Genomic DNA, 10,194 nt, shown 5'->3' on the forward strand with positions numbered 1-10,194 from the left:
AACTACTCTGAGCATCGGATTCCAACTCCCTTTATTTGCTTTTTCTTACTTTTAAACATTATTTCACTTACTGCTAGTTTTCTTTTTACTTTCACTTTTATGGTTCTCTACTTTTGTTCCCCTTTCGTAAATGACAGTATGTTACATCTTAGTCAAATCATGGAAACACTGTACTATACTGGTGACAGCACCTCAGTCTTCCACCGCCCGAAACAGAGAGTATTGTTTTTCATAAGACTTTCAGCCCCTTGCACTGTCGTCTGCGCAGTGGGAGTCTTGGAGGGAAAACTGCAGCCACCACATTCAATATCGCAAACGTCGTAATGACGTTGTTCAGTAATTAGACATATTCCAATATAATCACATAGCCTAGAAAATAATAATATTAGTATTTTCTAAGCTATGCGATAAGAAAATAATAATATAAATTAAGAAATTTTAGATTGGAAAGCTTTCTTGTATTTAATGTACGTAAATACGGGACATTTTGGCGTCCCGGGAAAATTTTTCGGGACACCGGGAATGGTAGTGAAAAAACGGGACAATCCCGTTTTTACGGGACGGTTGGTCACCCTAGTGTAAAGGGACAGGGTTTGCTGATAGATGTCACTACAGTTTTCCTATCTCTCCCATGTATTTTTTACCTTTTATAAAAATTTACAATTTCTTTTATAAATTCCAACCTAGACACTTCAAATTTTTAGAGAAGGAATTTCATAACCTATTAAAGGGAACAAACCGTGCCGATTTTTTATTTAGAATTTTCTTCATTGTTGAAACAGCTTAATCGTTAAAGATTTGGATATCCGTTTCAACAATCAAGCCATTTCAACAATGAAGAAAATTCTAAATAAAAAATCGGCACGGTTTGTTCCCTTTAATAGGTTATGAAGTTCCTTCTCTAAAAATTTGAAGTGTCTAGGTTGAAATTTATAAAAAAAAAAATTGTAAATTTTCATAAGGTAAAAAATACATGGGAGAGATAGGAAGACTGTAGTGACATCTATCGGCAAAACTTGTCCCTTTAAACCAACCTTAACGTAAATTTTCAATATCACATACCTTCCGGTTTTTTCTCTTTTTCCTAAAAATCATGAGATTTTTTCTTTCTGAAAAATCTGGCAACCTTAGCTGCAGGATAAACGCACACGAACATATATAGTACAATACTCTTACCCAGATTACCTCTTGTAACGTTCTATTTGCCTACTTTGACGATCGCGCATCGTAACTTTTCGTACCACGAGTGTTTGTCCAGAAGACCTTTTTCCTCATATTTTTCCTATACCACAGGTGTCACCTCACAACTATTATACGTAGAGTGGTAAAGCCGAGTTTTCCCGTTGGATTTAATCAGTGTTGCTAGGTCGGAAAGTGAAACTATCTATGATTCTAATGAAAATATCTGTTGGATAATACAATGCAAACATATCGATTTTTTTTATGTCGCATAGTTGTATGTTCTTTACTATTCAGCCTAGCGTACGCTTATCCCCATAATATATTGTACTAAAGTAGACTATAACATTTATTCCATGTTCACTGTGACAAATTTACAGCATTTTTCTCCTATTTATGCAGTAGGATAACTGGGTTATTTAACTAAAAAATAAGAAATTATATAATTTCCTTTTGACATCATCATCATAGGTATTCTGCCATTATTGGCAGGTCACTTGCCGCAACAGGGAAGCTTCCATGCTCCACGGCCTTCCTCTAATCTCTCCGTCTTCACGTACGATTTTTCTGTTTGATATCGTCCATTAATAGTAGTCTTCTTCCCCTCTCTCTCTCTTTCCTGCCACCATACCCTTTGGCACGTCCCTTATGATAGAGTTTTAGCCAATGTCCCAACCAGTTTCTCTTCTTTTTAATAATATCTAAAATTGTTATTTTCTACTACACAACCACTTCTAACACCCACTCATTCGTTTTCCGTTCGATCCAGCCAATTCTCTCCATTGCTCTCCACACTCACATTTCCCAAAGCTTCCAGACCTTTCTCATTATTTTTGCGTAATGTCCCTGTTTATAGTTACCTATAATTTGAATTAAGGATCGTTGAAACATGTGGGATACACTCTTCAATGAAATAATACCTTGAGTAATATAGAGAAACAGGGGCGGATCCAGGACGGACGGACTTCTGGGGGAGGGGTTGTAATACTGCTACTTAGAACCACTTTTAAGAGCCCCAAACCCTGGGATAGGTTTTATTTATATACAAAATAAGAAACCTTCCTCTTCTGGGGGGACGATCCCCTCCCGTGGATCGCCCCTGTACACAAACAAAAGTTGAATACCACCGGACTAAAGGAGGCAGATGATTATTGTGAGTGAAAAAGATGGTAGAATGAGGATGTGGGAGGATGCATTGAAGTGTTGTCCAAAGGCAGCAAATCAGTGACGACACCATCTTTACTTTCTTTGGTGGGGAAAGAGAAGGATCAGAGAAATTTGTGGGAGACGAGTGCGACTACTTTTTGTATACCGAAAATAATACCTTTATATATAATTTACCTACTTATTATTTACAACAAACACAATATGTCCCCATGAGGTGATTGGGGGTACGCCCGTCCCCTCTACAGTCGTTATTGCAGCAAATTTTAATATTCTTACATTTTAGTGCAGTCAATACGATATTCTACGACGGTACTTTCAGGTAGTCCTTAAAGCGATAGAGAAACAAATAAAATGAAATAACTTAAAAAAAAAAAAAATTGAAAACTATAGTTGCTTTCCATTTCAGCTATATATTTCTTATTTCATACTTTGGTTGGAGTAAGAATCTTAAATTAGCATATATGGACTATGCATTTACTAAAATCAATCAATATCTATGGATAGTATTTTAAAAAAGAAAAAAAGAAAAAAGAACATAGGAGTGAAAAGTCACAGACATGGCAATACTGCCTTAATCTACAGCGACCTCAGCGCCAGCGAGTGAGAAAAAGAAACGAAACGAAACACATTGCGCAAGCGCACACGGCTACGTAATATCGATATATTTGTGGTACTGCTACCTCTTCCAGCGTTATATTTCCCTGTGGTGGTGTGTCCATGTAGGAGGACATTGGGTTCTAAATGCTTGCACAATCCAATCGATAACGGGAGAGTTCGTTCTCCTCTGTCTGTTCTTTTGTTGAAGGGCATGCCCTCGCCCTTCAACGCTCGCTTTCGATTTTCCTTTCAATGTATACACACAATGCTTCTCACAGCACAGAAAGAAGCTTTAAACGTTCCTTGAGTCAGCCATTTCAAGCTGAACGTTGGTTGCTTCTCGATTGTAGCTGCCAGGTTTTCAGAGTTTCAACCTACTTGTCAGTTAACGTTGATAGTATATTTAAATGTTGATTTGTTAGATTAGTAATTTAAGATGCTAGTGTTTTCTCGTACCTGTTTGTTCATAAGGAACTTTTTATAAATATTGTCGAACTCCAATGAGCAGTCCTGCTGTGGATAGTCTTTCCTAATTTCGGAGTTTTAAGGTCATATACTAAAATTTTGAAAAGGTTTGAGCATATACGTGCCAAAAATTCCAGGATTACATTACCTGTCATGAGTTGTGAAATCCATATGCATAACTAAAGGGTGGGAGCATCGTTGACCCAGCCTAGAATACCGTTCCACCGCAAGTTATAAAAACAGTAATCGTTAGAAATAGAGGTAATTTGCGAGACAAAACGAAGATCATGAAGGAACTTACTCCAGGGGCGGATCCAGGACGGATCCAGGATATTATATTGTTACAAATGATAATATTTTATTGATGACTCAATTAGCTTATAATCGTAGTATAGTGTATATAGTCTTTTGTAACAATATAATTATTTGAGTGTGAATAATCAAGAGTATTGAGTTTAAAACCAGATATAGTAGGTTAGTTTAATTGTATAACAGATAATTTTAGAATTACTTAATGCTAGGCCAATTATAACATAAGCTAAATATTTAAACATTTAAATTTGCCTGTTACTTTCCGAGATCTCCTAATATCATGTTACATATGAAAAATAGACTCTTATGGCCTTATGCAGAGTCGTTTTCACGTACTGTTAGCGTCATATTAAAGGCCTGACTACTGCAGGAAACATATGTTAGTCAAACTCTTTAGTATGGCTCTAATCACGCGCCAGAACGACTCTGCATAAGGCCCTTAAAGTTTTTTGTAGTTATACTCCACCTTATTGCATATTTTGCTTGGTTTTGACCAGACAATGGTCTCTCTTGCGGTGTTTGTAATTTCGTATAGACCATTCCATTGCGATGCTGGATGCAGGACCCAGAATGCAGAAAGATCTTTTACTTTCAAACTTGGTTATTTTATATGGACAATCGTCCTCATTTGCCTTAATTATTTTTCCTTTTTACTTTGCCAATACCCAATATAAAAATTTACAAAATCTTAGGAAAGTCCTAATTACATTTTCTGAAAAATGTTGTTATCTAATGATGTAAAAATTAAATATTTTTGAACTTTAATTTACCTTGGGGTTTGCCTTCGTCTTTTTCGTGGTTTTATCAAAATTGTTAATTACTACTAAAAGACATTGTTATTTGACTACAGATGATTTTGCACTATTTTGCTTCTGCTTCCAACGATTTCTTGATTACAAATATTGTCCTGGTGATTTTTAAAAATAATGTTATGTACGTATCTAACAGTTAAGATATTACAAAAAAAAAAAAAAACTTTGTTCCATTTTCGCCTACCAAATTGCCATTATAATTTTTATAAATAAAAGTAATATTTTTTAAAAAATTCTTAGTTCATGGTATTATTACAATATTGAGCATCGCATTGAATACAATGTGACAGTGCGTAACGTACTTGATGTATTTTCTGCAGAGTCGAATGCTGAAGCTGATTTACGTATAAGAAGTTACGTAATCTTTATACAGGATTTGTACAGTCTTGTGCAAAAAAAAAAAAAAAAAAACTCTGGCCACCCACTTATCTTCAGAGGCCTAGAGGGGCCGCGGTGGCTCAGTACCTTCCCTGCTGGTCTAATGGCTAGCACGTGCGCCTTTGGTGTATGGGGTCCCGGGTTCGATTCCCGATGGGAGAGCCTTTGTGATTTCAATTGTCCTCGATGTTCCTGTGTTCGTGTCCCTGTCGTTCTAAGTTACTGGTAAAGCGAGTTAAACGAGTAAAGCTAGTAAAATTAGTAATAAGTAGTTCAAGTAAGTTATTGAGTCACGTTCGGTGAGTCAGTTAACTTTATAAAAAAAAGTGGTAGAGCATTCACCTCCGGTCCCTGGTTCGATCTCAGCTCGCACCAAGTGAACCTTGTGGTGGACAAACACCGTGCGCGTGGGTTTCCTCGGTGTTCTCCCGTTTCCTGCCACTTTCTTCATTTCTGATCATCATCGTCTCCTCAAAGATTTCATTTTTTCAAAGAGACCTGCACTCTTACCCACAAGCGGGAGTGAACGAAATTAATCTCCTTAGCTATTGAAGATCTTTCTTTTAGTTCAAAATTGTAAACGAAACTGAAACGTTCAGTTTAACGTACCACATTTATGTCCTTTAGACTAAAGGAGGGAAGAACTCGTAGAATGGGAATGTAGGAGGAAACAAAAGTACAAACTTACTTGACCGGGAATCGAATCAGGAATCCTACGCTCCAGAGGTAAGTGCTTTTCCATTTTGCTTTTAGTTTAAATTTTTTTAAAGTTAACTGATTCACCGAACGTGCCTCATTAATTTGCTTAACTACTTGTTACTAGGTTGTTACTTAATTCTACTCCTCAGTGGTAGAGCGTTCCCCTCTGGTGCTTGGGGTCCCGGGTTCGATCCCAGTCCCCGCCAAGTGAACTTTTTTGTGGACAAGCACCGTGTGCGTGAGTTTCCTCGGGGTTCTCCCGTTTCCTCCCACTTTCTTCATTCCACCCTTTCATTCATTTCTCATTATCACTGTCTCCTTTAGCCTAACCGGCATAACGGTGGGGCATAAAAGTCAAAGATTTCATTTCATTTTACTCATTTTTCTAGTAACCTATAATGACGGGGACACAAACGCAGAAATTCTACAGCCTCTCCCACTGGGAATCGAACTTGGAACCATGTACTCCAATGAGCCACCGTGCCCCTATATTATCATTCGATTCAGCGCTCTCAAATTAGTGAAAAAAAAAAATTCAGTACAAATTGTGTATCACACACTACAGTTGAGAATCAAGTGTGGAGATATTAGTTTATATAAATTTGTACGGTACTATAAAAAGGCATATATATAGATGTATTTTTATATAAAATTCTTCGTAGTTTTTAATTATAAAAGGAATATTTATTCTACGAATACGTAGGGTGGCTTAGTGCTAGAGTGCTTACCTTTCATGCATGGGGTCCCTGGTTCTATCCCCAGCCAAGTAAGCTTGTGGTGGACAACATCTGTCCCAACTTTTCATTCCACCAATTATTCTATTATCACTCATTTGCTTTTTCTCATCCGTCTCCCTTAACCTAAAGGGTATAATGGTGAGATATTAAGCTGTGAAAGACGTTAAACCAAATATTTGGCTTTCTGAGTAATAAAAGTATCCTCAGTTCGAAAAAGTTTGAGAAACACTGTTAAAATATTGACATTTCCACTTACTTAGACATGTTTAGGTTTTTAATTATATTTAGTTCTATAATAACATGTCTAGTGTTCGATCACTACTGAAATTAGGTCTATTCTGCACATGTACGGAGTTTACCTCCTAATGATTATTTGGACTCTAAATTTTCATCAACATTTATCATCCTGAAAATTGCACATTGCCCAAGGTGACCAGAACTTTTACTTTCAAAAACGGGACGCATAGGAATCGGCGACGAAAGGGGGGGCTTCCACATTGCATTTTGGGACTCAGCAGTGTTTTCAATTTACAAAATACATAAGTAAGAATGATAACACAGCGTTTCTAACTTAAGTACCACCGAAGAATACTACCAACTACTTAAGTATCAACTACTTCAACACTCAGAATTCCTACTCAATTCCCACTTAAACCACAGAACACTCAATTCTCATTTGAATATTCAGAAGTTCTAGGCACGGCTGAACCTTCCCAATGAGTGTTGGTACGGAAGAGTGTAGAATTAGCATTGACCATTTATATTTTGAGTAATAATTACGGGGTACCTGGGTCATGTTTGCTTAAAAACGGGACATTTAGGCGTCCCGTTTGAGAATCAGAAAAAAAACGGGACAACGGTTGAAAATAAGGGACTGTCCCGGCTAAAACGGGACGTCTGGTCACCTTGACATTGCCTTATTTCATCAGAGATTACGTGACTGAATCGTCTATTCATGAGACGAGGAGTCACTACCTCTTTCCAAGTTATGTGCTCCTAATTCAAAGAGTTACTCAAGAGCCACATTCCGTCCTACCGCAACATTCCTTCTCGTTAACACCGAGTGAGAGAAGAACTTGCGAGTAGCGGAAGCAGAGTACTATCATGTGATTAACGCCAGCCATTCATGTGGATCTACGTCACAACACTAGAAAATTTACGTATTCACTCATACACCACAAATGAAAGAGTAGTATTTGCTGAAATTCAAAATAAAATACTCACAACTATTGTACGTATAAATATAGGAGAAAAAAAGAAAACAGTTGAAGCGTCGTCTTCGTGCGTCAACGTGACGTTTATTTTGTTGCCACTGCCATCTGTTAGAGAACTTTCTAAGTTCGTCCTAGTGAAGAAATAAAATAAGGAAAGTTACATCGTATTTATTTTGTAAGTTAAGTGAATCTCAATGCAAATTCTAACATACTGTTCGTTATTACAGATTACATTGAAAACAGGCTGGAATAACATTCATAAAAGCTATTTTTTTAAAATAATATTATGTGTTATTTATATAATACACATAATAATATTCTATAATACACATAATAATAATGTTCTAATACATATAATAATAATGTTCTATAATTATATACATATATAATAATATTATGTGTTATTTATATAATGTGTTCTTGTTATGCGTTCAATAATAAATACCGAGCATCCAGGGCAGGCACGTAGCCAGGATTGCGTGAAGGGGGGGGGGGGTCCGAATCATGAAATAGTGTGGTCATCACACCAGGGATTCGACCATTGAAAACTATTTTACTGGAACATATATTGGTTCGTTTAGCCAGGATTTCGTACCGAGGGGGGGGGGGAGGAAGTGACAAGAAATTCTGAAGGCCCAGGAGCTCGATCCGTCTAAACTACTTTACTATCAACATATATTGGTTTGTTAGGACAATAAAAAGAGGATATGTTGGTAAGTATTTTAAGAACAAACTATGAAGAAATCTCGAGTAAAATAATAATAATAAAAAAAACGTATTGAAAAAGATTTTATAATGTATTTACAGTCTTCCTCTGTTTATTCAAATATAACAATTTTCCTTTCATTATGACCTCAACTATTATAAAAAGTACATATTCACTATTATAAAAAGTACATACTCAATAATATCTTGTAAAATATTTTACAATATCTGCGTCCCTTTCTCTGTTGAATCAAATAATAACAGAACTTTCTTTCCATATATTTTTTTGTTTTTACTATTCCGTCAACTAGTGTCTGTTCCAAATGACAGGTAAAGGAGCAGTAGAAAATTGTTTTTGAAATATCATGTTTGACACTGCAAGGATGCGATGACGAAAAATTATGATAAAAAATGTCCACGCTGTTACACAACGGTACTAGCTTGAAATCTTCCTGCCTAGTAGCAGAAATTCTGAGAATTAAGTAACATTTCTAGAAATTTCAAATTCCCTGGCTCTTCCAGAATATTATGCTCACCTCGCCACCACGTATTGCAAGTAATACAAAGCTCCTCATAAGAAAAAGTAACCAAAAGCTTCCTGTAGGTTTTAATGTTTAACGCTGATCCTTCTTTTTCTCATTTCATTTTGTTTCGTCCTTCCTTATTTTTTTTCATTTGTGGTCTCGAAGGGGGAAGTCCGGACTCCCTGGACCCCCCCCCTTGGCTACGTGCCTGTCCAGGGTCGCGAAGAGAGGTGAAAGAGACACATGTAATTAGGATCTAGCAGTTGCGTATTTAGATATTTGTTTCGGGGGGAGGGCTATGGACAACACGGAGAAGCAGGGGAGGCAATTGCCCACCTGACTTTGAGAATTAAATATATTTTAATTTATTCAAAAAATTGAAGTTTTAATGGCAAGAATTGCAGACTGGTGAATCTTACGTGATATGATTCACACAAAAATTTAGCAGTGAATCTAACCTTTTATTCTACCTATTCATAAAAGAAAAAGGAAGCATCCTCTTGGCCTACCTATTTTCCACGGCTACTTATTCCTCCCTCTTGTTTTTCTTTAATTTAAACATTTACCTTTCTTCATCCTAAACGGTGTAAATATTCCTTTGCTAAAATAACTAAAGTCCCGATTATGTTGAAATCCGTGCAAGTTGGTGTGGAACACCAGTTTCATTTATCAACTCCTCTTAGTTTTGGTGTTACCGACGACGGTACGGTGGAAGAAACGAACGAAAGTAACAACTAAGAAACAGAAGAGTCAGGCCCGTATCCACGGGGGGGCTAGGGGGCCGGGCCCCCCTAAACTTTGGCTGGCCCCCTAAAAGTTTCACATTAGGTTTGCAAATTAACTATAATATGGTGATGAAGTATGATATGATTGGGTCGGGCCCCCCCTAACTTCTACCGGGCCCCCCTAATTTTTTGGGCTGGCTACGGGCCTGAGAAGAGTAGAATGGACGAAATAAAGAAAAAAGAACGCAGTTCTTACATGGAATGAAATTTGACAAATACAGTATTATTTCTGAACAAAGAGCATAAGAAAATGGAAAGTCAATGAAATTCTTAGAAATGGTAAGAAGGATTATTGTTGAACGTGGAATGCGAAAAACTAACAAATTTATTTCGGGAGGGGAATCTTGAGCCCGATAACCCCCCTAAATACACCACTGGGATCTAGATACGAATGTACTGCACAAATGAGGCATGAAACAGGTTCACACTACATAAAAATAAATAAATAAAATTAAAAATAACTCTTAAATGAAACGAAAATATACTTTGGACCATTTCAGATGTATATTATTAACACCCTCACAAATAATATATTTGTTAAGGCTTTGAAATGTGATAAATATTGTCCTTTCAAATCAACTTGTGAAGCATGCAATGGGCCCACCATACAATTTCCGAAA

The 10,194-nt window shown here is 36.7% G+C and overlaps 1 protein-coding gene across 1 annotated transcript in view; it reads right to left on the reverse strand.

Moving 5' to 3' along the window:
• LOC145694443 (uncharacterized) overlaps positions 1-7,591 on the reverse strand; it is a 75,719-nt gene extending 68,128 nt beyond the window's left edge. Inside the window, exon 1 of the mRNA XM_081770685.1 lies at positions 7,571-7,591. The gene's annotated coding sequence lies outside the window, so the exon portion shown is untranslated. The remainder of the gene's footprint in view (positions 1-7,570) is intronic.
• Positions 7,592-10,194: the final 2,603 nt, after the last annotated feature.

This window comes from Thermobia domestica, chromosome 9 (assembly GCF_964235325.1).
Source record: "Thermobia domestica chromosome 9, izTheDome1.hap1.1, whole genome shotgun sequence".
Lineage (NCBI taxonomy): Eukaryota > Metazoa > Arthropoda > Insecta > Zygentoma > Lepismatidae > Thermobia > Thermobia domestica.